The sequence below is a fragment of the Giraffa tippelskirchi genome, chromosome 1, assembly GCF_054371585.1.
Source record: "Giraffa tippelskirchi isolate mGirTip1 chromosome 1, T2T-mGirTip1v1.2.pri, whole genome shotgun sequence".
NCBI lineage: Eukaryota > Metazoa > Chordata > Mammalia > Artiodactyla > Giraffidae > Giraffa > Giraffa tippelskirchi.
The window spans coordinates 111881839-111909754 of record NC_137275.1 but is presented as its reverse complement, the minus strand read 5'-3'; the positions used below and the strand labels follow the sequence as shown (position 1 = coordinate 111909754).

Here is a 27916-nt window from a genome sequence, read left to right as displayed (position 1 = left end):
GATCGTGGGGTTATGCTCAGTAAATCTTTAATCCACTTTTCTGCTGATGGGTGGAGTGTTGTTCCCTCTCTGTAGTTTGGCCTATGGTAGGGGTAATGACAGTAATGGTGACCTTCAAAAGGACTTAGGCCAGCATTCCACAGCTCCCACTGGTTGTTGTATTCAATATTCATTGGAAGGACTGATACTGACTGAAGCTGAAGTTCCATTACTTTAGCCACCTGATGTGAAGAGCTGACTCATTAGAAAAGACCCTATTGCTGGGAAAGATTGAAGGCAGGAGAAGGGGACAACAGAGGACAAGATGGTTGGATGGCATCACTGACTCAATGGACATGAGCTTGAGCAAGCTCCATGAGATGGTGAAGGACAGGATAGCCTGGCGTGCTGCAGTCCACGGGGTCTCAAAGAGTCGGACATGACTGAGTGACTGAACAACAACATTGTAGTTTTATTACTAATTTTTTTTTTTTTAAAGAATTCTCCATACCGTTCTCCATAGTGGCTATATCAACATGCATTCCTACCAACTGTGCAACACTGTTCGCTTTTCTCCACATCCTCTCCAGCATTTATTGTTTGTAGATTTTAATGATGATCATGTGTGTATTGTGGCTGAGTACTTCGGTGTTTCAAGGATGCTTTGCTTTGGTATGCGTGTACTCAACACACTCTCATCTGATATATGAACTTCTTGGGATATGGACTGCTGAAGATACAGACACGTTTCACTATTATTTTGTAATATTTTAATATTTTCCTGGTGTCAATGGGAGATTGGCAAGAAAGGTCTAACTTTAGAAAGATCTATCGATCTATTGATATTTTAAAGAAAAGTGTTGCATGTTGGGAGCCGCGTTAGGCATTACTGACAAAATGGAGGCACGGCCCCAACCCCCTCTCCTCATCCCGCAGGCACGGTCCCGGGATGAAGAAGTTAGGTCTTGTGATTCTGACTTTTCCTTTCCTTCCTTCAGTTGAGTTGACTGGAAATAGTGTTAAGGTGCTTATTGTTCTTGCGAGGAGCATGAGAAAGCATAAAGCCTTCTGCAGTTATGCCCAGGAAATAACCCATAAAGTTAACTACTGACATTTGTTCAAGGATCTTTACAAAGAATGTTCCAGGATGAGCATGTAGGTCGCAGCTTGAGGCCATGGGAAAGATTGTTATCTGAGACCTGCTTGTGAGGGAAATGTTTATGGCAAAAGAAGTTTGCTGAGTTTAGGATTTAGGAATAATTAAGAATAGTTAGAAGCTAAAAGTTTAAGGAATGTTGTAGTGTTGGCATATTTTACTATAGCTTATAGAGATTAGGAATTTTAGAGATACTAATAGCTAGAAGCCTTTTTAGGAGATAATGAACTTAGGCTACTAGGCCGCTAGCAGGATTTAGAAAGATAAGAAATAAACTGAGGAATGTGGTATGCAGCCCAGAGATAAGCATGAGTTACAATGTAGTCACAAGTTGAACATAGGATACTTAAAGAGAAAGTAGATAATAGATAGTAAACCTGATTCTGAGAGAATCGCTAAAGCAGGAACTCTGGTTGAAGGGCAACAATGATTTCTGGAGACAATAAATCTGGGTGAGGGGGAACTGGAGATGTCAAACCTCTGACCTAATGCTTTTGTCAAAGTATAAAAGAAAACCTGATGCTTGAAATAAACATGCAGTCCTGTACCTTGTGTTCTTGCCTGGAGAATCCCAGGGACGGTGGAGCCTGGTCGGCTGCCGTCTATGGGGTCGCACAGAGTCGGACACGACTGAAGCGACTTAGCAGTAGCAGCACCTGTACCTTGAGTCAGAGGCTGCATCATTCTCTGCCTACATCGCTCATCCCTTCAGGCCAATTCCCTGGCTGCTGGAGCTGGACTCCGGCAGTTGCATGTTTCTGTTATTTTGTTTTTCATAAATATAACTTTTTACAGTCAGACATTTGATGATCTAAAAGCGTTTTTTTAGGCAAATACCTTATTTTTAAAATAATATTTAATTTTGTCATCAACATTGTTCTGCTGTTATATGATCTTTGATATTCAAAATCATTGTTAAATCTGTAGGCTTTGCAGATTCTTTCAAACTTGGCTCACTGCAAGTATGACACTTTCATGATTATTGGAAATAGCATCCCCAAATAGGAAAAATTAATTCAAGAGCTTGTGATTAATAGTAGCTACATCAGTACTGATCCGTGGTTATTTCAATGTCTTTCCTTTGAACAACTGAGTCATAACAAGTTCTTATAACTAAAATTGTATTATTAAGATTAAGTCTGCTAAATATGTAAAATGGGACTCATAAGGAGAAAATAAGTTGTCTTCTTGTCTCAACAAAACATTAATATAAAACTGAGGTGTGGAAGTATTTGTGAATCACATATTCAAAAAAGTGAAATGTATATAGACAATACAAAAACTCCCCAAGATCCGTAGCAAGAGAAGAAGCAACCTAATCAACAAATTGATAGATACTGTAATAGAGACTAAAACTCTTTGATAGATACTTTACTAAAAGGATACACAGAGTTCAAATAATAACACAAAACTTGCTCACTATCTTCAGCATTTGCATTTGCATTTTGAAATGCAAATTAAAATTAAAATAAAATTATGATACACATGTACTTTAATGGCTAGAATTAAAATAAAATAAAAAATCACAAAATAATATAACAAAATTTGTGAGTAAATATATAAACCTTGAATAGTGATACCATTCCATGTATGGACATAATGTTTCTAAAATACATTTTTCATCTTTCTAATCATTAATCTTTATAAAGTATAAAAGTATTCTTGCTTTTTATAGTTAAATCTAATATTGTTTTCCATTACATTTTGTGAGTGAGTGTCTATGTGTGATTGCGTATATGTGTGTAATGGAGCTTGTCATTGTGGTGGTTTCTCTTTCTGAGGAGCATGGGCTTCAATAGTTGCAGCTTGCAGATGCTAGAGTGCAGGCTCAGTAGTCATGGTGCAGACTTAGCTCTCCCGTGACATGTGGAATCTTCCAGGACCAGGGATCGAACCTGTGTCTCCTTCATTGACAGGCAGTTTCTTATCCACTCTACTACCATGGAAGACCCTTATTTCTAAATTTTAATGACAGAAAAATAAACTTCTCTTTAATTTGAGACACTGTGCAATTGCATTTTTAAAAAATCTTTATTTTATATCATAAGTAATATGTAAATGTCTGCTTTTACAATGCTTATATTCCTTAACAATCACAAAAATGCTGTTAGAGAAGTAGAGAGTTTTGAAAAGGCACGGTATGGACAGATACGATTTTGGTTGTTACACAAAACTTCTTGCTGCTGCTGCTGCTAAGTCGCTTCAGTCATTTCCGACTCTGTGCGACCCCATAGACGGCAGCCCACCAGGCTCCCCCTTCCCTGGGATTCTCCAGGCAAGAACACTGGAGCGGGTTGCCATTTCCTTCTCCAATGCATGAAAGTGAAAAGTGAAAGTGAAGTCATTCAGTCGTGTTCGACTCTTCGCGATCCCATGGACTGCAGCCCACCAGGCTCCTCAGTCCATGGGATTTTCCAGGCAAGAGTACTGGAGTGGTTTGCCATTGCCGTCTCCAAACTTCTCGAGTGGCAGACAAAATTGTTTTATTCAGATAGAAAGTGAGCTGGGAAAGGAGCTGTTCCCAAGAGCAAATAATATCTCCTATTTAAAGGGCTTTATCTATTATGTCAGTGTAATACATTTTAGGTGCTGACTAACCTCATTTCAAGTAAATGTGAATTTCTCAACTGTCAAAATAAACAAACAAACAAAAAATCTTTGTCATGTTCTCTGTCATTTAACTCTACCTATAAGGGGAAGCATTATATTTAACAATTCAAACAGCTAAGTGTGGATCATTTTTGTCCAATATCAACTTATTTTTGCATATATATGTATGTATTTAGCATCAGCAAGAGAATACTCATTTTGGAAAATTTTTAAAAAAGTAATTGTTGCTATTTAATTTCAAATCAAATTCAGATAACATTTTGATACTTTTCTGATTGTCATCATTATATTATCAAATGAGAAATAATAAAATACTTTGTAACATCTGGGCTAATATACCAATGATTACTGACCTCTTCAACATTTTTGTCATTTATAATCTTTTTAAGTGCTAACACTTGTAGTGATTTTTTGTTGCACATATATTTAGGTAGTTTTCATGTATTAAATCTGGGGCTATTCCATTAAAATTAATTGTATATAACTAAAGAGAAAAATAATAAATGAACTTTCCTAAAATGGGTTTGCATCCTATTATTAAAGAGACTCTATACTTGTTAAATTTAAATTTTATGGTAAATGAAATGGAAAATAATAATGAGACATTGGAATGTTTTCATTTTTATATTTACATGCTTATCCTAAGGATACAGGCTTCGGAATCGTAGTCACAAATTCTAGATTTGTATTTCCTGTCTTCAATTTGATTTTTTAAACTTGCCTATACATTTTGATGATAGATGGTGTATATGTTAATCATAAATCTCACACCAAAGATAAACATTGCAGTGGAAAGGTCAGAAAAATAAACATGAATTATTTGAGTAAATACAAAAGTGGCTATGTATGCTGAATCATTTAGTAATTTTCTTTCTGAGTTGTAGAAATAAAAGCATCTAAAGGTTTCCAGAAATCAGAAACCAGCAGCTATGCTATGAGATTTGAGAAAAGTAATTTTGATGAGGTTGAGTTTAGATTAAGTATGATTTGGATGGGATTTGAATAATTGCAATATGTCTTACATTATAAATGACTTTGCATTGATAATTCCATTGATTTTAACAAAATGTCCCATTTGACAAAAAGTTGAAGCTAAAAAGGATTTTAGTAAATGTGGAACACTATGTTCTTAATATCAAATTCTGTTATTCTTGATTTTTCTTTTTTTTTTTTTTTTGGCACCTTAGATTCAGTATGATTTTCAAATGTACTACCCTACTTGAACAGTAGAAAGAATTGAGAGACAGGACCAAAGAAGCAGAGAAGACCTTACATAAAGAGCAGATACGATAGAGAAAATCAAGCAGGTGGAATTTTCTGAACATTAACAGCTCTTCAAATGTAGGTGCATGATGTAAGCCAGTCTAAAAAGATTGGAAATTAATTCAAAAAACAATTTTAATCAGTGTTCCAGTAATATACTCTACATTGAATTAAATAGATAAATGTTATTAGCTTTCTTTTTCTAAGTCACCGAATTCCTCGGGAAGCCCACAGTTTTGATGGACTATTGCTTCTGCCCCATGTGTGTCTACATTTCTGTAGCCAAAATGTTGATCATTCATTATGACTTAAAACACTTTAGAATATGGATATAGGTGTGCCTCTTCTTTGCAGTGACTGTTTCCATGGACTTCCAAATTAATTAACACATACCATGAGAGCTATGTATGACATACTGAAAATAATGAAATAACTTGATATTTTGCAAAAGTAAGTGAAAAAAGTGCAATTTCTAAATACACACACACTCACACACAGACATATATGCAGAGAAGGCATGGTTGAGCTGTACCAGGAGGGAAGGATGGTCAATTTGAATTTTGGGTAAGTATCCTTGTTTACATGTTGAGGACTATTTTGACAAAGCAAACATGTTGATTCATTTTAATTATTAATTCAAGAAGTTAGTAAGTCACTTTTTGTGGAAGAAACATAATACAGATTGCATACAAAGACACACTGATGATCAAAAGCTTAAAACCTAGATATAGCAAAGAAAAAAGATGACTTAAAGATGGACAATCTCAACCCAAGGCTTTCACATGCATGAACTAACACTCACATAGGACCAAAACAAAACAAAACAAAACAATTAATTAATTAAAGGTATTCAGCAGAATTGTTGCAATTATTGAAGTCCTTTGTAATTTAAGAGGCTCTCAGATAGCTGTTGTGGTGGATGTATTTCTTACAGTAAGTGTGTGACAGGTGAACATTCTAGTTTGAATGTTTTAATGAATATAAATGCTATATGAACATGCCTCTTACCCTTATGAGAGTTCCTGGACAGGAAGACCAGCTTAGAATTCTTTGAGCAGAAAAATCTGAATAAAAATTATCAATGCTGAATTTGTAGACACTATATTGAAATACATAGTTTTAAAAATTAAATACCATTCAAAAATATTGAGAGGTTAGCTGATGAACTTTGTTTTATAATAAAATAGCTAAATATGCAGAATGTCAAAGTTAAAAAGATGTTGGAAATATGACTGAAAAAAAACTGATTTTTAAAAATTAACTTTATGTATCCCTAAAACTATTTTATATTGCTTAGGACATTTAAAAGAGTAAAAAAAAAAAAAAAATTTGAATTGATAATGAAAAACAGAATGGAGAAGTGAAAAGAACAACACTTCAAATGAAAATATCAAGTTATTTCACAAAGGAACTTAAATTCAGAATTTGTAATTTTGAGTGTTCAGATGAATAGCAAAATTACAATTTTGCATCTTCAGAACTAAATATTGTATATAGCAGAAAAGAAAGATTAAAAGTTTTTTTTTTAATTTACAGATAGATTTAATAATGATGAAAAACATACTTTATCACACATTTAGAGTACCTGGTGTTATAGGTTTGGTTTTTGTAGGAAATTGAAAAATAGAAAGCTGCAACATCCCGTTTTATAAATAAGAAAACAAGACCTAATGAAAGTGAAATAATAGTACCTCTGATTGGATCATTCCCACAGGTGAAATATGAAGATATGGAAGCAAAAGACAACATATCCAAAGTGATGGAATTTGTACTCATGGAGTTTTCTGACCTTCCAAACCTTCAATGGCTATTATTTGGGGTGTTCTCCATCATTTACATCATTATCTTTATTGGAAACAGTCTTATAATAATAATAACTATGCTTGACCCTGCACTGCACAAACCCATGTATTTCTTCCTGGCAAACTTTTCCTCCTTGGACATCTGTTACATGTCCGTCACTCTCCCTAGGATTCTGGTGAACCTTTGGACTCAGGACAGAAGCATTTCTGTGCTCAAATGTGCTTCTTCCTTATCCTCAGAACCACTGAGTGCTTCCTCCTGGCGGTGATGGCCTATAACGGCTGTGTGGCCATCTGTGACCCTCTGCACTATCCCCTGGTCATGACCCCAAAGATGTGCCTCCAGCTGGCTGTGGGCTCCTTGGGTCAGTGGAATCCCAGTGCAGACAGGGCAAATGTGCCAGATCTTCTCTCTGAGTTTCTGTCGTTCGAACCAGATTAACCACTTCTTCTGTGACATTCCCCCCATTCTGAAGCTGGCCTGCGGAGACACTTTTGCACATGAGCTCTCAGTCTATGCAGTAGCTCTGTTGTTTGTTGCTGTACCTTTTATGCTGATCCTTGCCTCTTACAGCAAAATCATTTCCACTATTCTGAGGTTGCCAACCGCCAGAGGACAGACTAAAGCCTTCTCCACATGCTCTTCTCACCTGTTGGTTGTGGTGTTATTCTTCGGATTTGCTGTCATTATCTACTCAAGACCAAAAGCCAGTCATTCTGCAGGAACTGACAGACTCCTCTTTCTGTTCTACACCATAGTGACTCCGATGTTCAATCCCATGATATACAGCCTTCAGAACAAGCATGTGATTGCAGCACTGAGAAAATTATTACTTAAAATATAGCGTGATGAGGTTAATTATCAGTGCTTTATCTACTTGCATGTAGTTATCAGAGAATCATTACAAATCTCTACATTCCTCTGTTAAGAAGTTAACAACTTCTAGTTTATAACGTACTTTTCAGTTCAGTTCAGACGCCCAGTCGTGTCCGACTCTTTGCGACCCCATGAATCACAGCATGCCAGGCCCCCCTGTCCAACACCAACTCCCGGAGTCTACCCAAACCCATGTCCATCGAGTCAGTGATGCCATCCAACCATCTCATCCTCTGTCGTCCACTTCTTCTCCTGCTCCCAATCCTTCCCAGCATTAGGGTCTTTTCCAATGAGTCAACTCTTTGCATGAGGTGGCCAAAGTATTGGAGTTTCAGCTTCAACATCAGTCCTTCCAATGAACACTCAGGATTGATCTCCTTTAGGATGGATTGATTGGATCTCCTTGCAGTCCAAGGGACTCTCAAGAGTCTTCTCCAACACCACAGTTCAAAAGCATCAATTCTGCAGCGCTCAGCTTTCTTCACTGTCCAACTGTCACATCCATACATGACCACTGGAAAAACCATAGCCTTGACTAGACGGACTTTTGTTGGCAAAGTAATGTCTCTGCTTTTAAATATGCTATCTAGATTGGCCATAACCTTCCTTCCAAAGAGTAAGCATCTTTTAATTTCATGGCTGCCATCACCATTAGCAGTGATTTTGGAGCCCAAAAAAATAAAGTCTGACACTGTTTGCACTGTTTCCCCATCTATTTGCCATGAAGTGATGGGACTGGATGCCATGATCTTAGTTTTCTGAATGTTGAGCTTTAAGCCAACATTTTCACTCTCCTCTTTCACTTTCATCAAGAGGCTCTTTAGTTCTTCTTCACTTTCTGCCATAAGGGTGGTGTCATCCGCATATCTGAGGTTATTGATATTTCTTCCGGCAATCTTGATTCCAGCTTGTGTTTCTTCCAGCCCAGCATTTCTCATGATGTACTCTGCATAGAAGTTAAATAAGCAGGGTGGCAATATACAGCCTTGACATCCTCCTTTTCCTATTTGGAACCAGTCTGTTGTTTCATGTCCAGTTCTAACTGTTGCTTCTTGACCTGCATACAGGTTTCTCAAGAGACAGGTCAGATGGTCTGGTATTCCCATCTCTTTCAGAATTTTCCACAGTTTATTGTGATCCACACAGTCAAAGGCTTTGGCATAGTCAATAAAGCAGAAATAGATGTTTTTCTGGAACTCTCTTGCTTTTTCGATGATCCAGCGGATATTGGCAATTTGATCTCTGGTTCCTCTGCCTTTTCTAAAACCAGCTTGAACATCTGGAAGTTCACAGTTCATGTATTGCTGAAGCCTGACTTGGAGAATTTTGAGCATTACTTTACTAGCGTGTGAGATGAGTGCAATTGTGCGGTAGTTTGAGCATTCTTTGGCATTGCCTTTCTTTGGGATTGGGATGAAAACTGACCTTTTCCAGTCCTGTGGCCACTGCTGAGTTTTCCAAATTTGCTGGCATGTTGAGTGCAGCACTTTCACAGCATCATCTTTGAGGATTTGAAATAGCTCAACTGGAATTCCATCACCTCCACTAGCTTTGTTCGTAGTGATGCTTTCCAAGGCCCACTTGACTTCACATTCCAGGATGTCTGGCTCTAGGTGAGTGATCACACCATCGTGATTATCTGGGTCATGAAGATCTTTTTTGTACAGTTTTCCTGTGTATTCTTGCCACTTCTTCTTAATATCTTCTGCTTCTGTTAGGTCCATACCATTTCTGTCCTTTATTGATCCCATCTTTGCATGAAATGTTCCCTTGGTATCTCTAATTTTCTTGAAGAGATCGCTAATCTTTCCCAATCTCTTGTTTTCCTCTATTTCTTCGCATTGATTGCTGAGGAAGGCTTTCTTATCTCTCCTTGCTATTCTTTGGAACTCTGCATTCAGATGGGAATATCTTTCCAAAATGTACTTTTAGATACTTTAAAATAATAAACCAAAATTTATTGTGCTTAGGTATATACTAGGCAAATTAATCTATCTTCAATACTCTATGTCTAAAAATAATCCTTCTTTATGAATAAAAGTGTTATGTGCATCATTTCAGAGGATGAAATGGTTGGATGGCATCACCGACTCAATGGACATGTGTTTGAGCAAACTGGGAGATAGTGAAGGACAGGGAAGCCTGACATGCTGCAATCCATGGATCACAAAGAGTCAGACTTGACTTAGCCACTGAACAAAAACAACAACAGAATTCAGTCTGCTAAGATTTTTGGCTCAAATATACTGCAAATATGCAAGATTATTTACGTACATAATTGCTTACTAATCCACACCTGTACTTGTTGGCTTTCCTGGATTCTATGGCATAGTAACTGCTCATTAGCAGTTAAATAATGTGTGACAGAGGGATTGAATGAATGACTGAAGAAATGAACACTGCTATGGCTTATCTCAGACTGATGCTAAAAAATCTAGAGATTTCAGAGAACCACTAAACATTGGTTATTTAACCCACTATACCCTCATGTGGAATAACTCCAATCAGAATACCAAAGGAAAGGCTTTCATGCACTGAGTTCTAAATCAGAGCTAGACCTTCAGTAATATTCAAATGAAATATCAGTAAACATGTGTATCATTGTGAACTCAGTGTTTATTAACAAGGGCAGGATTATACCATTACAAAATTCCTTGCGATTTTTATATTTCCTCCTTTTATTTCTCTAACTCTTTTCTTCCCAAACTTTTGATTCACATGGGGTAGCCCCTAGAAATTATTTCTTGACATTTAATTTTTTTTTGTTTTCTATCCATTAGCAGCTAATATATTTTAAATTGACAGGAAAGAAATTTATGATATGGTTCATAAAAACAATGGACTTTATCTATACTTTTTTGAAATATTAGCCAAAGATTGCCATCTGGGGCTCCATTAATCTCTTGAAGTAAAGACCAAACATTAGTCTCTTGTATCTTGTTTTTCCAGATTTTTAAACTACACCTGCTTTCTGGACAGCAGCATTTCTTCACCTCTGGCCACCTGATTGGGCTACCCAGTATATGACTTGGTGAGATTAGATTCTCTGTTATGTTAAAACAATGGCTTCAAAATATATACCACCAAAAATGTGTGTTTAATGAGACAAAAAACATGCGCATTCCTGTCTGGATTCATTTTGGTTGAATGTTGTTATATGTTGAAGATTGCTTTTCACAAGGGACATTTACACATTGTTTCTTTAGCAATAGTAATAGTTTTGGCATAATGACCTTCTAAAGAAAATACTTGTGAAAACTAAGCTTAATTACCCATAAGAAGGTAGTAACAATTATAATAACAAAAGCCCATTTCAATAAAAATTTATGACGTATAGAAATACGTGTCCTTAGAAGATACATAAAAGTTTTAAACATCGTATCTTTAAGCTGCAAAATTGCATGTGGCCTTTGTTGTGTGTGCTTAGTCTCTCAGTCATGTCCAATCCTTTGCAACACTTTGGACTGTAGCCTGCTAGGCTCCTCTGGATTTTTCAGGCAAGAATATTAGAGTGGGTTGCCATTTTGCTCCTCAAGGAGATCTTCCTGACCTAGGGATCAAACCTGTGTCTCCTGCGTTACGGATGTATTCTTTAGCCGCTGAGCCATGAACTACAATTCCTAAAACCTTCTATCTGCCAACTGTCTCGATATATTACTCCCTTCAGTAATATATAGTGAATTACAGTAATAAGAACTAAAATTGTAGTAAATGTATTCAAATTTCTCTTTAGACACCTTACTCTCTCTCTCTTTGGAACAGGATCATGCTAAATAAGATTGTCAAGGAACACTCACTCTTAAATAAGAAAAAAAAAAGTACTTTTCAGACAAAAATGGGGAATAAGTCACTGCATAATTACCATTCTTATTATGTTATATATGTATCTATATGTGTGTGTATATATATATATATATATATATAACATTTCTATAAATACTACAGATCATCATGCATAAGAATGTTGCTGCTGCTGCTTCTAAGTCACTTCAGTCGTGTCCGACTCTGTGCGAGCCCATAGAGGCCAGCCCACCAGGCTCCCCTGTCCCTGGGATTCTCCAAGCAAGAACACTGGAGTGGGTTGCAATTTCCTTCTCCAATGCATGAGAGTGAAAAGTGAAAGTGAAGTCGCTCAGTCGTGTCCGACTCTTTGCAACCCCATGGACTGCAGCCTACCAGGCTCCTCTGTCCATGGGATTCTCCAGGCAAGAGTACTGGAGTGGGGTGCCATTGCCTTCTCCAATAAGAATGTTACAGCACTTATTATTATATAAAACGTATATTATATATAAATTTGCCTCTTTTGACATTATGGTGAGTTTGCATCTAGCTATAAGACCCATTCTAAGAGGATACCACTCAAATGGTAAGTCTGCTGAAACCATTTTCCTGTTCATGTTGGATGGCTTTCTCTTTTTTCACTAGTGCAAAAAAGGAGTTGGATATTTAACAGGATGCCTTGACTGTCATAAATTATTGCTTAATTTTTATCCAGTAAGCTTAGTGAATCCTATTTAATGATTTTTTCTGAAACCTAGGGTGCCTTCAACAGTAAAAATAGAAATAATGCAATTAATAAATGTGAAAGTCTGAAAAAGTGTTAGTCACTCAGTCATGTCTGACTCTATGACCACAGGGACTATAGCCCAAGAGGCTCCTCTGTCCATAGAATTCTTCAGGCAGGAGTAATGGAGTGGGTAGACTTCCCTTCTCCAGGAGATCTTCCCTACCCAGGGATTGGACCTGGGTCTCCTGCATTGCAGGCAGATTCTTTACTGTCTGAACCACCAGGGAAGCCAAGCAACAACTAACAAATGTACAAAATTCTTAAATAGATATTTTACTAAAGCAAATAAACAGAAATCAAATAATCACATAAAAGATGCTCATCACCATTAGCCATTATGAAATGTGAATTAAAACCAAGATAAGATTATGCTAAACATAATTTATGTTTTTATGTATTTTAATGGCTAGAATTAAATTAAATTAAAATAAATCACAAAGTAATAACTAAACATTGTTATGTTATATAAATATATAACCCTTGAAGAGTGATCGATTTCCATGCATTGGCATGATTTTCTAAAATATGCTTTTTTCAAATTTCCTTTAATCTTTATACAGGTGCAAATGTATTCCTGCTTCCCATAGTTAAGTCTAATATTCTCTTACATTGTATTTTGTGAGTGTGTTTGTGTGCGTGTGTGTGTAAGAGGTGATAGCGAGTAATTGTTCTGTTACATTGTAACCACTGCTGAGAATCCTCACAATTAACCTGAGAACACCCTTGACTGAGAAGTTTATCCAGGAACTACTTAGAATTTCAGGTTGTTCCAAGTGAGGGAAGTTAACGAAAGAAATAGGGAATCTTAGCCGGTCACATGGCAGGACAGCTAGAAATATTTCCATCCTCTCTTCCTACTTGGAGTGATCTTGCAACTAAAGTTGAGATGAGGGACTATTCCTGGAAACTCTGCATGCTGTTTCCAGAGTGTACATCAAAAAAAGGAATTAGTGATTGATTCCTGTGATCACCAGCTCCCTTTCTGTAGTCTGGGAAGTTAAGAGGCACACCTGGCTACTGTGTGATTGTGTAGACAAGATTCATGGTGAAGATGGCATAACTGCCCCCAACATCCCTGCATTTCCTACTTCTGAATTTTTTCCTACTTCAGAAAAATTAAGTTATCTTCAATTTGAAACATTGTATAATTGCATCCTTTTTAAGAACATCTTCATTTCATATCACAAGTAATACATAATCATAAACTTTTGATTTTACATTGTGTATATTTCCTAATGATCACAAAATACCATAAGAGAGGTAGAGAATTTTGAGGAGTGGTATGAGCAGATATGATTTTGGTTGTTGTAATAAAGTCCTTGAGTGGCAGGGAGAATAGTTTATTTCAATTAGGAGGTAGGTAACCTGGGGAAGGAGCTGATCCCAAGAGTAAATATTTCCTATTTAAAGAACTCTACATGTTAAAACAATAGAACATATATTAGATGCCAATTAACCTCTGTTTTAAATAAATCTGAATTATCTAACTATGAGGGAAAAACTCTCATTCTCTCTCTGTCTTTTCACTCTATCTATAAAGGTAAGCATTATATTTGATATCAATTTAAACAGGTAAGCATGAACCATTTTTGTCCAGTTGCAAATTATTTTTTATATATATCTGTATATAATAGCATCAGAAAGACAACACTTATTCTGGAAAATTTAAAAAAGAAATTGTTGCATGTAATTGTTGTTGTTTGACTTCAAACCCTAATTCACACAGCTTTTTACTTTTCTGATTCTCATCATTATATTATCAAATGAGAAATTACAAAGTATTTTGTAATACAATGGTCCAATATATCATATTACTGACATCTTCATCATCATCATTATCATCTTAACTGTGAGTATTTACTAATTGATCACTTTGTGTTATACCTCTTTTAAACAGTTTGTATATATTCAAGCTCTTAAAATTTTAATTGTATATTACTAAGGAGTAAGATAAGAGAATGGACTTTATTACAATGAGTATGCATCCTACTAACACCAAGGGAATCATTTGCTTGTTAAAATTAAGTTCTATGATTAATGAATCTGAAAGTATTAAATATATATTGCCAGGTTTTCTTTTTGTCTTTGGAGAATTCTCCTTAAAAGAAAAAGGTTTCTGTACTTCATTCATCAATTTTAGATTTTATTTCCTGTCTTCAATTCGATTTTATAAACTTGCTGTCAATAGTAATAAATGAATTATGACATACCACCTACACTTAATATAATAACCCCCACAGCAAAGGAAATCATTGTTTTAGTGGAAATATAAAAAAAAAATTGAATAATTTGAGTAAAAGAAGTTGCTACATATAGCTGAATTAGCTAATTTTTTTTTCTTTCTGAATAGTATAATAGAAGGACCCAACAGTTTCTAGAAGTCACAGAGGCCAGAACATATGTGGCATAATTTGAGGGAAATTTTTGGTGAGATAGAGTTCAGAAGTGTGGTCCCTAGTGACTCAAATGGCACAGAGTCTGCCTGCAATGCAGGAGACCGGGGTTCGATCCCTGGGTCAGGAAGATCCCTGTGAATGGAAATGGCAACCCACTTCAGTATTCTTGCCTGGAAAAACCCTTGGACGGAGGAGCCTGGCAGGCTACAGTCCATGGGATGGCAAAATAGTCGGACACGATTGAGCAACTAACACTTAAAGTTTTGAAGATAAGTCCAATTTGATAGAATTTGAAAAATTATAATATTTCTTACTTTGCAAATAATGGCTTTACACTGATAATTCCACTTAACAGTCATAAAATGTGGTTCCATTTGACAAATAAAAATTGAGGCAAAACAAGATTTCACTACAGTCTTGCTATCAAGTTCTGTTGTTCTTTCTTTTTCTGGAAATATTTTATTTCAGTATGCATTTCAAATGCATTACACTACTTGAACAGTAGGAATAATTGAGAGAGGGGAACAATAAGAATTGTGAGAAGACCTTACATAAAGAGCAGATACGATAAGAAGAAAGCAGATGACAGTTTCTGAAGGCAACGGTTAGCTCATCAAATGTAGGTGGATGATACAAGCTAGTTGAAAAAAAAAAGTGTGATTCATTCCACAAGACAGTTTTAATCAGTGTCCCAGTGCTATTATCTACATTGAATTAAACAGGTGAGTAAAACATGGTTAAAGTGTCAGGATGAGGTAGTAAAAAAATATTCATGGTTGTCTAGACTTATACAGATGAAACCATTTCTTAGTAATATCACCTATCAGTCACTTGTTACTGATCACTTTTAACCACACATTTATAGCATTTTTATATTTCTTAAAATAGCATTTTCTTTGGGAGAATTGTATAATAATGAGGCAAGGTTCAAATACCTTCAGTTCCTTAGTATGTATATAGTCTGGAATAGTGTAGATGGTAAAAGAAATTTCTACTTAAATTTCCTTTTCTAAGTTATAGTATTCCTCAGGATTCTCAAGTTTTATATGGACTGTTGCTTTTGCCTCATGTATCTCTACATTTTTGTAGCTGAAACTTGACCACTGTCCTCACTTATTATCCTTTAAGGATATGGATATAGGTGTGTTTCCTTTGCAGGGATTTACTGGCTTTCAAATTAATTAACACATAGTATGTAAGTTACACACAACATACTGAAAACAATGAAATAATTGCTACTGTGAAAGAGTGAGTAGAAAGAGTATAATTTCTAACACAGATTCTTGAGAGTCCCTGGGACAGCAAGGATATCAAACTAGCCAATTCTAGAGGAATTAACTCTGAATATTCATTGGAAGGACTGATGCTGAAGCTGAAGCTCCAATATTTTGGCCATCTGATACAAAGATACAACTCATTGGAAAAGACCCTGATGCTGGGAAAGATTGAAGGCAAGAGGAGAAGGGGGCGACAGAGGATGAAATGGTTGGATGGCATCACTGACTCAATGGATATGAGTTTGAGCAAACTCAGGGAGATAATGAAGGGCAGGGAAGCCTGGCATGCTGCAGTTCATGGGTCGCAAAGAGATGGACTTGGCCACTGAATAACAGCAACTCTCGTACACACACACCACTGAAGGCATGGTGGAACTCTCTCAGGAGAGAGGGGGAGAGAAGGTCTGAATCTGGGGTAGGAACCTTTGCTTAAACCTTGGGGACTATTCTGAAAAAATAACAATCAAACTGATTCACTTTTAATTTATTCAAGCAGTTAGTATATCAAGTTTTCTGGAAGAGATATGCTAAGCCTTGTACAAAAAATGTATAGAATATCCAAATAAATTTATAATCTAATTATAGCAGTAAGAAAAGTATAACATAAAGATGGGCAATCTCAGTTCAATGCATTCTCATGCTTGAACTAACAGACACACACATAACAAAAAAAGGAACGAATGTATTAAATGGTTAGCAGAACAATAGCAATTATAGAAGAAGCGGGTAATTTAGGAAGATTTCAGAGGTGAGTTGGGCTGATGTCTCTTAAAATAAGTGTGTGAGGGGTGAACATTCTTGTTGGAATTGCTTGCTTGAACAGAAGTGATAGATGAACATGCCTCTTACCTCTAGAGTTCCTGAACAGGAAGATGAGTTTAGTTCCTTTTCTTCTGACTGAAAAATCTGAATATAAATTATGACTGCTGTTTTTATAGACCCTACATTGAAATGCATCATTTTAAATATTATTACATGATATTTATCATCCCATAATACTGATTGGTCAACGTGTGAATTTTGTTTTCAGATAAAATGGCCTAAATATGCAAATGTCCAAAGTAAACAGCAGCAGGTAAACTATCACTTTAAAAATTAACTACATGTCAATGTTTGGCAGAAACCAACAAAATTCTGTAAAGCTATTATACTTCCATTAAAAAATAAAAAAATTAAAAAAATAACTGCAGTTGCCCCTAAAAATTTCTTAGATGGCTTACAAATAATTTAATTGTGCAACCAAATTACTTTCACATTGATAATGATTAAAAACAGAATTGAGAGGTAAGGAGCAAAACAGATCAGCCAGAACAAGGAAATGACTGATAGAACTGAATACAAATTCATATTTTGCATTTTTTGTTGTTTAATTGAAGACATATACATTATAAACACATGAGCTTAGATATAAAAAAATATATGATAACCCATGATAGATAAAAGAGACTGAAGAGATTTATTTTCTTAAAAATATATTTAATATTAATGAAAAATATATTTCACTATACTGTCACACATTTTATCAGTAATAGGTTTTGTTTTTATAGGGAACTGGGAAAATAAGAGGATATAGCATCCTGTTTATACATAAGGAAACAAAAGTGAAACAATGAAATAACGATATTTCTGATTGAATCATTCCCACAGATGAAATATGAAGAGATGGAAGCAGAAGACAACATGTCCACAGTGATACAATTTGTACTACTTGGGTTTTCTGATCTTCGAAACCTCCAAGGGCTATTATTTAGGGTGTTCTCCATCATTTACGTCATTATCTTAACTGGAAATTGTCTCATAATAATACTAACTAGGCTTGACTCAGCACTGCACAAACCCATGTATTTCTTCCTGGCAAACTTTTCCTTCTTGGAAATCTGTTACGTGTCCGTCACTCTGCCTAGGATTCTGGTGAACCTTTGGACTCAGGACAGAAGAATATCTATCCTGGACTGTGCTGCCCAATGTGCTTCTTCCTTATCCTCGGAATGACTGAGTGCTTCCTGCTGGCGGTGATGGCGTATGACTGCTGTGTGGCCATCTGTGACTCTCGGCACTATCCCCTGGTCATGACCCCAAAGACGTGCCTCCAGCTGGCTGTGGGCTCCTGGGTCAGTGGAATCCCAGTGCAGACAGGGCAAATGTGCCAGATCTTCTCTCTGCGTTTCTGTCATTCGAACCAGATTAACCACTTCTTCTGTGACATTCCCCCCATTCTGAAGCTGGCCTGCGGAGACACTTTTGCACACGAGCTCTCAGTCCATGTAGTAGTTTTGCTGGTTGCTGCAGTGCCTTTTATATTAATACTGGCCTCTTACAGTAAAATCATCTGCACTATTTTGAGGTTGCCAACAGCCAGAAGAGCCAAAGCATTCTCCACGTGTTCTTCTCACCTGTTGGTTGTGCTTTTATTTTTTGTATCTGCTACCGTTACCTACTTAAGGCCCAAATCCAGTCATTCTGCAGGAACTGACAGACTCCTCTCTCTGTTCTACACCATAGTGACTCCGATGTTCAATCCCATGATATACAGCCTTCGGAACAAGGATGTGATTGCAGCATTGAGAAAATTGTTACTTAAAATATAGATTGAAGGCAGGAGGAGATGGGATGATAGAGGACAGGACAGTTGGATGGCATCACCAACTGAATGGACATGAGTTTGAGCAAGCTCCAGGAGTTGGTGATGAACAAGGAAGCCTGGCGCGCTGCTGTCCATGGGATCACAAAGAATTGGACTCCACTGAGTGACAGAAAACATAAATATAGTGTGATGAGTATATTTATAAATGTTTTAGCTGTCTGTCACACAGTTATCAGAGAAAGATTTTAAATATCTATATTTTCCCTTAAAAACTTAACTATTTCTAGCTTATAAGGTACTTTTAGATATTTTAAAATAACCCACAGTTGTCTGTGCTTAAATATTTATTGGGCTTCCCTGGTGGCTCAGATGGTAAAAAATCTGTCTGCAGTGCGGGAGACCTGGGTTCGATCCCTGGGTTGGGAAGATCCCCTGGAGGAGGGAATGGCTACCCACTCCAGTATTCTTGCCTGGAGAATCCCCACGGACAGAGGTGCCTGGCGGGCTAATTAGTCAAAGTGTCTTCAATATTTCATACCTTAATAATCCTTTATTGTGAATAAAGAATAATGTTCATGACATACTTTATGAAAAAACAGAATTCAAGCTCTTAAGACTTTTGGCTTAAATATACCTTAAAACATGCAAGATTCTTTACCTAAATCACAGCTTCTATTTTTCCAATTCTATTGTTGGCATTTTTTGATTCAATTGCATGGAAACTGACCAGTAGCAGTCAAGTAATGACTATTTGAAGGAGGAATTGAACAAATGAATAAACTAATGCATATTACCTTGCCCTATGTCAGACTTCGGGCAAAATCTAGAAACTTCAAAGAATCATTAGGCACTAGGAGTATGTTTATTCAGCCCACTGTACCCTCATGAGGACTTACTTCAATAATCATAATAAAATAAAATCTTTCATGTAGTGAGCACTTTTCCTAATTGCATGTTATAGAAGAATCTCCCTGTTTGTCTCAACACTTTTACTTTGTACATATTTCTATATTCTATGTCGCAATTTTGACCCCAAAATAATCTACTTTGAATTATTTCATCACGCCTTCCAAACTACCCCAATGTAATTCATATTTTAAAAATAAAATATATGCATTTTTAATATGAAGAAAATGTTAGAAGTTCTTTTCAGAATTACACAAAGTTTCCACAATTGCGTTTACATTAGTGTGCCTTGCCTAGTCCTCCATATTTTTAGCCTTCTCTAAGTGATATAATTTTTAAACCTTTGACCTGATATTTACAAGGAAAATGAGCATCTGTCAATAGAATCATTAACAGGTATCCTCCCAATTCCATTCAGATGGCAGGGTGGTAAAAATTCTGCCTGCAAGTGCAGGAGATGCAAGAGACACGAGTTCAATCCCTGGGTCAGGAAGATCCCCTGGAATAGGAAATGGCAACTCACTCCAGTCTTCTGGCCTGTGAAATTCCATGAACAGAGGAGCCTGGTGGGCTACACTCCATGTGGTCCCAAAGAGTCGGATACCACCGAGCGACTGAGCGCACGCACACACACACACACACACACACACACACACACACACACACACACACACACACACACACACACACACACACACACACACACACAATCAGCAACTCATTTAGAGAATAATTCTGCTGGCAGTTCTTTGGACAGTTATGCTCTTTCGTTGTTTTAGTTATAATAGTACACATGTGTATAAGGCAATATCGTGAAGCTAGTTATATTTCACTTCTCAGTCCATTTGCTTCCTTTAATATCTAGGCAGTAAATATGATGTACTAGGTTTAGTTATTCATTTTATTCATAGTGTCTATATGCATATATGCTGGTTCCAAATAGGAAAAGGAGTACGTCAAGGCTGTATATTGTCACCCTGCTTATTTAACTTATATGCAGAGTACATCATGAGAAACGCTGGGCTGGAAGAAACACAAGTTGGAATCAAGATTGCCGGGAGAAATATCAATAACCTCAGATATGCGGATGACACCACCCTTATGGCAGAAAGTGAAGAAGAACTAAAGAGCCTCTTGATGAAGGTGAAGGACGAGAGTGAAAAAGTTGGCTTAAAGCTCAACGTTCAGAAAACTAAGATCATGGCATCTGGTCCCATCACTCCATGGGAAATAGATGGGGAAACAGTGGAAACAGTGTCAGACTTTACTTTTTTGGGCTCCAGATTCACTGCTGATGGTGACTGCAGCCATGAAATTAAAAGACGTACTACTTGGAAGGAAGGTTATGGCCAACCTTAGATAGCATGTTTAAAAGCAGAGACATTACTTTGCCAACAAAAGTCCGTCTAGTCAAGACTATGGTTTTTCCAGTGGTCATGTATGGATGTGAGAGTTGGACGGTGAAGAAAGCTGAGTGCCACAGAATTGATGCTTTTGAACTGTGGTGTTGGAGAAGACTCTTGAGAGTTTCTTGGACTGCAAGGAGATCCAATCAATCCATCCTAAAAGAGATCAATCCTGGGTGTTCAATGGAAGGTCTGATGTTGAAGCTGAAGCTCCAATACTTTGGCCACCTCATGCAAAGAGTTGACTCATTGGAAAAGACCCTAATGCTGGGTAGGATTGGGGGCGGGAGGAGAAGGGGACGACAGAGGATGAGATGGTTGGATGGCATCACCGACTCGATGAACATGGGTTTGGGTAGACTCCAGGAGTTGGTGATGGACAGAGAGGCCTGGCGTGCTGCAATTCATGGGGTTGCAGAGAGTCGGACACGACTGAGCGACTGAACTGAACTGATATGCATATATACCTTCTAATTAAATGTTTAGTATGTTTATATACTTTTATTTATAGTCTGTAATGTAATCTAGGATGAGGATTATAATGGTGATGATGAAGATGACGATCTAGATGGAGAAAACGATAGTAGTTTTGTTTCTGAAATTTAGGAAAGCAGGAATCACAATGTCATGGAAATAGTGCTGTTCCCTAAATTCACAAAATGTCATGTGTAAAGCAAGTGATTCACTTACACATATACATGTACCTTTTCTGTTTCAAACTCTTTCCCTGTTTACATTGTTACATAATATTGGGCAGCACTCCCTGTGCAGTAGGTAGGTCTTCATTCAACATCTATTTTAAATATAGCAGTGTGTTCGTCACATCTTTTTTTTTTAATTCTGCATGTAAATGATATCATGTGATATTTCTCTTTCTATGTCTGACTTCACTCAGTATGACAATCTCTAGATCTATCCATGTTTTTGCAAATGACATCACTTCATTCCTTTTAGCAGCTGAATAGTATCAGGTTTTAATACTTTTAATGTGTGTGTTATGACTGACATTTTGGATGTTCCAAGGGAAGTGTGCTTTTCTTTTCTGTGCGTGCATTCAACCCAACTTTATCCAATTTCTGAACTTCTGTGGATGTAGACAGCTGTGAATATAGACACATTTCATAAGCATTTTGCAAGAATTTAATATATCCACAATGTCAATGGGAAGAATAGTAAGAAAGGCCCTGGAATGACCTATTGATATTTCAAATAAAAGAATTGCATGTTTCTGTAAGTGTGGCTTTCATAATTATGATATTCCACAGCAAGGAATTTGATGATCTGAAAGCAATTGTTAGACAAATCTCTTACATTTTAAATAATATTTCATTTTGTAATCAATTTTGTTATTGTATAATTCTGACATGTAAAAGCATTGTTAAACCTGCAGGCCTTGAACTTTTCTTATAACTTGGTTCATAACAAGTATGACCCCTTCATCATTACTTGAAATAGTAGCCCAAAGATAAAAATGATTTCAAGAGACATTATTAATAATGCCTGTATATGTACTGATTAAGTACTTATTTTCAATCTATTTTTGTTTTGAATATTCATACAGTCTTAATAAGCTCCTACATCTAAAATTTTATCATTAAGATAAAGTCAGCAAAATGCTTTTGAAAGATCTCTAAAGGAAGAGTAAGTTGTCCTAATCGTCTTCAGAAATATAAAGTGAAAGTGAAAGTCGCTCAGTTGTGTCCTACTCTTTGTGACTCCATGGACTATACAGTCCATGGAATTCTCCAGGCCAGAATACTGGAGTGGGTAGCCTTTTCCTTCTCCAGGGGATCTTCCCAACCCAGGGATCAAACCCAGGTCTCCCTCATTTCAGAGAGATTCTTTACCAGCTGAGTCACAAGGGAAGCTGAAGAATATTGGAGTGGGTAGCCTATCCTTTCTCCAGCGAATCTTCCTGACCCAGGAATCAAACCAAGGTCTCCTGCATTGCAGGCAGATTCTTTACCAAATGAGCTATCAGGGAAGCCCAAATAGAAAATACAAGCTAAAAAGGAAAATATTTGAAAGTCACACATTTCACATAAGAAATGTATAGAAAGATTATGCAAAGAACTCTCAAAACCGACAGGAAGAAAAGAAGCAATCTAACATCAGCGTACAAGATTTTTCTTTTTTCCTTCATTGGAGTATCATTGCTATTCAATATTGTGCTAGTTTCTGTTGTATAATGAAGTGAATTAGCTATATGTATGCATACGTCCCCTCCCTCCAACCCCTGACATCCCATCATCTACGTCACTGCAGAGCACTGAGTTGAGCTCCTTGTCAGATTCCCACTAGCTCTCTGGCCATCATCAAAAAATCTACAAACAAAAAACACTAGAGAAGGTATGGAGAAAAGGGAACCCTCTTGCACTGTTGGTGGGAACTTAAAATGATACAACCACTGTGCAGACCAGTATGGAGGTTCCTTAAGAAACTAAAAAGGAAGAACTGCCATTGACCCAAGAGTTCCACTATTGGGCATATACCCTGAGAAAACCATAATTCAAAAGGACACATGGACCCCAATGTTCACTGCAGCACTACTTACAACAAGCAGGACATGGAAGTAATATAAATGTCCACTAAATATACAAAACTCTTAAACAGATATTTTACTAAAGCAGATAAGCAGAAGTCAAATGATCACATAAAGGATAGTCACTGTCATTAGTCATTATCAAAATGCAAATGAAAACAAAAAGGAGATTATGCTACACATGTATTTCAATTGTTAGAGTTAAATAAAACAAATTACAAAATGATATAATTCAAAATTGGTGTGTATATATATAACTTTTGAATAGCTTTCAATGCAGGGCATCAGATTTCTAAATTATCTCTTTATTAATCTTCATAAGAATATAAATCTATTTCTACTTCCTATAGTTAAATCTAATATTTTTCTCCATTGTATTTTGTAAGTTTGTGTCTGTGTGTGTTTGTTTGTGGTGTGTGGTACAGACAATACTGTACCTTATAGTCTCTGTACTGAGAGCTGCCACAATTAACTTGAGGGCATCTTTGGATGAGGAAAAAATACAGTAAGTTCTTGGAGCTTTAGTTTGTGACAACTGAGCACAGTTGATAGAAATGGGAGTCTTGGCCAGAGATATGGCAGCACAGCTAGAAATATTTCCGTCCTCTCTTCCAGTTTAGTGTGATATTGTAACTAATGTTGATATGAAGGATCATGCCTGGAAATTCAGTATTCTGTTTCCAGTTTGTACATCTAAAAAGGAGTAAGTGAGCATTCCTTTGTATCCGCCTGTAGTCTGGGAGGCGATAAGGACTACCTAGCTCATGTGGACGGAGAGATGGAAGATCTATATTGAAGATGACACAACTGCCCCTGACAGTCCTGAATTTCTTACTATAGAATACTGAATATCAGAAAAATAAAATTCCCTGTAAGACATTGTATATTTACATCTTTTTATACTATCTTTATTTTATAAAAATAATATATCATAATAATTACAAAATACAGCAAGAGAAATAATTAATAGAACAAGTGGTATAGACAGGTATGATTTTGCTTGTTGTACCAAACTTCTTGAGAGACAGGCAGAAAGGTTTAGCTCAATTAGGAAGTGACCTGGGGAAGAAGCTGATCCCAAGGGTAAGAATAATTCCTATTTAAAGAGCCCTATTTGTTACGAAGATGGAAGATATTTTAGAGGGCGGTTAAGCCTTGTATCAAATTCTTGGTATGAGGAATTACCTAATTGCCAAAAAAAAAAAAAAAAAACCCTCACAGTTTCTATCAGCTTTTTACTCAATAACTCAATTAATAAAGGTAAGGATTATATTTGACTTTAATATAAACAGGTAAGCATGCCTCATTTTTGTCCAATGTTGAATTTAGTTTTAAATGTTCCTATTTATATGTAACATCAGGCAAAAAAACACTCATTTCAGAAAATTTAGCAAGGAAACTTTTGTTGTTATTGTTGTTTAATTTCAAAACCCTGATTCAGATAGCCTTTTTACTTTTCTGACCCACATCATTATATTATCAAATAAACAATTACAAAAGTACTTTATAATATAGTGGGCCAGTATATCAAAGTTTACCTACCTCTGCATCACTATCATAATAATTTAAATGCTAACCTTTATTAAGTGATTGCTATGTGTTAAGTATGTATTTAAGAAGCTTGCATGTATTAAATCTGGGGATATCTCATTAAAATTAATTGTATATAACTAAGGGATAAGATAGTAAATGAACTTTATTAAAAGGATTTTGCACCCTATTTACATCAAATCCTGTTTGTTAAAAATAACTTTTATGGAAACTGAATCTGACAATATGAAAGAGATTTTGCTATGTTTTCATTTTAATCTTTAGAAACTTTAAATAAGGAATTCAGTTCAGTCAGTTCAGTCCAGTCGCTAAGTTGTGACCTACTCTTTGTGACCCCATGGACTGCAGCACACAAGGAATTAGACTTCTGGAGTCACCAATTTTAGACTTTTATTTCCTATCTTCAGTTTGATTTTACAAACTTGCTTTCAATAGCACCATGTACATTTTAATGATAGATAATGTACATGCTTATTATAATCCTCACACAGTGGAAAGACCAGGAAAGCAAACATGAGTTATTTGGATAAAAACAAAAGTGGCTACATAACCTGAACAATTTAGTGGTTCTTCTTTCTGAGTGTAGTAGTAGTAGTATCTAAAGGTTTCCGGAAGTTGGAAACCAGCTGGGACATTGCAAGATTTGAGAAGAAAAATTTTGATGAGATTGAGTTTGTAAAACTAAGCGTAACTTGGGTAGGATTTGAATAGCTTTAATATTTCTTACTTTAAATATGATTTTACATTGATAACTCCACTTAAGATTCATAAAATCTTGCTCCATTTGACAAAGAAAAGCAAAGTTAAGAATAAAAAAAATATTTCAATGAATTAAGAACACTGTATTTGTGATTGCAAATTCTGTTTTTTGACTTCTTCTGGCTATTTTTTGAACCTGAGTTTCAGTATGATTTTCAAATGTACTACCCTGTGTGAAAAAATGAAAGTGTTAGTGGCTCAGGCATGTCTGACTCTTTGCGACCCCATAGACTGTAACCCACCAGGCTCCTCTGTTTATGGAATTCTCCAGGCAAGAATACTGGAGTGGGTAGCCATTCCCTTCTCCAGGAAACCTTCTTGACCTAGGGATATTCAAATGTACTATCCTACTTGAACAGAAAGGAATAATTTAGACAGAAGTCCAAAAAATGAGAGAAAACCTTATATAAAAAGAAGATGCAATAAAAGAAAAAAAAATCAAACTGACGGTAGTTTCTGAAGACAGAGGTTAACTCATCAAATGTAGGGCATGACGCATAGTGGACTGAAAAGATTGATGGCTCATTCAACAAGCAATTTTAATCAGTATCCAAGTATTACACTCTACATTGAATTAAATAGGTGAATAAACATGGATAAAGGTGTCAGGATAAGGTAGTGAAAAAAATAGGCACTGTTTCATAGTCTTATACACATAAAATCATATCATAATAATGTCACCTATCAGACCCCCGTTTCTAATCATTTTAAAGACTCAGTCAAAGCATTTTTATGTTTCTTAAAATCACATTTTCATTGGGAAAATTCTATAATAATAAGTTAAGTTTAAATACCTTCTGATCCTTAATATATATTATGTGTAAAAAATATATATATATAAGTAGTCTGAAATATTGTAGATGATAAAATAGATTCATATTTAGCTTTCCTTTTCCTAGGGAAAAGGAATTCCTTGGGATGCTCAAGTTTTGGATGGACTGTTCCTTCTGCCCCATATGAGTGTCTACATTTCTGTAGCTGAAATGTTGACCCTCGTCTTCACTTAAAATTGTTAGAATATGGATATAGTTATGTCTCTTCTTTGCAGTGGCTTCGTCTCTGTGAACTTTCAGATCAGTTAACACATACCATGGAAGTTATGTATGATATACTGAAAACAATGATGTAATTTGCAACTCCTACAAGAGTGAGTGAAAAGAGCATAATTTCTAGACACACACACGCTCTACAGAAGGTACACTAGAACTGTACTGGTCTAAAAAGATTGATGATTCTTTCAACAAGCAATTTTAATCAGTATCCAAGTACTACAGTCTATGCTGAATTAAATAAGTAAATAAAACAGGAGGATACATGAAGTTGTTCTGAATTTTGGGTAGAAATCCTCGCTTACATCTTGGGGACTATTGTAAAGAAATAATCAAGATTTATTCAATAAATTCAGAAATTGCTTTTGTGAGAAAATATACTATATACTCCATAGAAAGATGTATAGAATATCACAAGAAACTTAAAATCTAGCTATAGCAAAGGACAAGTACTTAATGAATATGGGCAACCTCAGCTGAACATATTCACATTCACATAAACAAACATACACAAAAATGCAAAAAAAAAAAAAAAAAACCACACACACACAAGAATGAATGAATTAAATGGGGCCAGCAGAACAACAGCAATTATTAAGGATGTGAGGAATTTAGGAAGATCTCAGAGATGAACTGTGGCTGATGTTTCTTTCATGCAGTAAGTGTGTGAGGGGTGAGCATCCTAGTTAGAACTCCTAGCTTGAACATAAGTGCCAGATGTACCTACTTCTTCTCTCTTGGGTGTTCCTGGACAGAAAGATCAGCTTAATGATTCTTTTCTCCAAGTTGGAAAATCTGAATAAAAATTGTGACTACTGGGACTTCCCTGGGGGTCCAGTAACCAAGTTTCCCTGATTCCACTGCAAGGGTCCAGATTTGATCCCTAGTCTGGGAACTAGGATTCCGCATGCCTTGTGGCCAAACTAAAATAAATAAATGAATAAAAACAGAAATTATATATTAAAAAAAACTACGATTGTTGCTTTTATAGACATTACATTGAAAGACACACTTTTAAAAAATAAATAGTACCCCATAATACTCAATGGTCAGCTCATTGATTTGGTTTTGTAGTAAAAGAGCTAAATATGCATAACGTCAAAGACAAACAAGATTTGGAAATACCACTGGAAGGTCATCATTTTAAAAATTAACTATCTTTATCCACAAAACAATTGTAAGTGGCTTGCAA

At 36.1% G+C, this 27916-nt stretch overlaps 1 long non-coding RNA gene and 2 pseudogenes across 1 annotated transcript in view; 2 read left to right on the top strand and 1 right to left on the bottom strand.

Moving 5' to 3' along the window:
- The window catches only part of LOC145506871 (uncharacterized), a 71740-nt gene that overhangs the window by 24620 nt on the left and 19204 nt on the right, over window positions 1-27916 (bottom strand). The window lies entirely within an intron of this gene.
- On the top strand, window positions 96-7655 carry LOC145539166 (olfactory receptor 10AG1-like; annotated as a pseudogene).
- Window positions 16925-18548, top strand: LOC145506249 (olfactory receptor 10AG1-like; annotated as a pseudogene).